This window comes from Sinocyclocheilus grahami, unplaced genomic scaffold (assembly GCF_001515645.1).
Source record: "Sinocyclocheilus grahami isolate Dianchi unplaced genomic scaffold, SAMN03320097.WGS_v1.1 scaffold1067.1, whole genome shotgun sequence".
Lineage (NCBI taxonomy): Eukaryota > Metazoa > Chordata > Actinopteri > Cypriniformes > Cyprinidae > Sinocyclocheilus > Sinocyclocheilus grahami.
This window is the reverse complement of record NW_015506246.1, coordinates 88,594-89,978: the sequence shown is the minus strand read 5'-3', so window position 1 is coordinate 89,978 and position 1,385 is coordinate 88,594. Positions and strand designations below refer to the sequence as shown.

Below are 1,385 nucleotides of genomic sequence, written 5' to 3'. Positions count from 1 at the left end.
CATATTTCTTACAGTATAGTTCTTTCAAATAATAGTAATAGCAATGTACTGAAAATGTGCCGAGTAAGGCTACGTCTAAACTCATCCCGATGCATTTGAAAACTCATTTCTTTATGTTTTGACCTTCCTTTCACACCAAGACAGTGCTTTGTTCTGCAGTGTCAAAAAGGAGTTAAATAATGACGAAAAAAAAACTGCCTACTGTAAATTTTAGTAAATCACATTTTTAACGCTAAAAAAAGAAGGTTTGAGTTGGTGCAAACTGTTAGTTATATCTGATCCTAAAACTTATTTTCTAACGTATCAAATGTAAATGTAGACACGAGGACTGAGAGTGTGTGTATGTATATATATATATATATATATATATATATATATATATACAGTATGTATATATGGCAACAACTTATTAATTATTAATTCATTTATTGTTTAATATTGTATGATGTTTATTATTTAAAATATATTGATAGGTTAATATTATTGAAAAATATATTTTAGCCAGATAACAGAGATAACAGTTTGGCTTTAGTTGCTCGTGTTGTTTAGTTCTCTGACGGAGATTAAAGGGAAAGTTACCTGAGTCTCACAATCTCACACAGACACACAAGCACACTAAAAGGGCAGTAATTACAAACATTTCCACAGGATACCAGACATCCACTAGGTGTGGCACACACTGGACACAGAGAGACCAGTCTGCCGATAATGAAGTCTAATCAGTTAATTTTTGGGACTCACATTGTGATTCACATCTAATAACGGCAGGCATCACTGGTGATTCTCCACTCGCCAGCCAATCTATTCTGAGAGGAATAGCAGTATTGGGATGCACAGCAGCAGCACTGCTGTCTGTCACATGGCAACAGAGCAAAGCAGTGCTAGTTCAGGGTCATAGTTCCTGAGAATGTTAGATTTTTTTTGTCAAATATGACCTTCAGAATCATTTTACCCGGCTTTCTCTCTTTTTCTCTCTCAGTCTGTGTGTGTTAGTGTAGGTGTGTGAGACAGGAAAAGAAAAGTACAGTGTGACAGACAGACCGACCGAAATTAAACATTTCACAGCACCTCGTCATGCACAACGCAAGTCGACCCAAGCGTTGACAGATGCCTGATTGTCATTCACACCTTAATTTGATTTCAAACCGACACAATCTGATCACACCCCCATGCATACTCTTAAAATACCCCAATTAAACTAAAAATGCATATGCATTTCACAGCCACAGGCTCGGGAAGACTTTCCCTCGCGTCTCGAACAGTATTGGGTGCTGTCCGTGGTGCTGAAACCCGCTCGATCCCATCAAACGCTTCCCTTTATCAGTACACTGCGATCATTCGCTCGGAAACCGAAGAGAAAACACTTCACAAACTAATTGTCTGGG

General features: G+C 37.9%; 1 protein-coding gene across 1 annotated transcript in view; it reads right to left on the bottom strand.

Annotated features, from left to right (window-relative positions):
• LOC107566287 (leucine-rich repeat and fibronectin type III domain-containing protein 1-like protein) overlaps positions 1-1,385 on the bottom strand; it is a 184,104-nt gene that overhangs the window by 181,915 nt on the left and 804 nt on the right. The gene's annotated exons all lie outside the window — the stretch shown is intronic.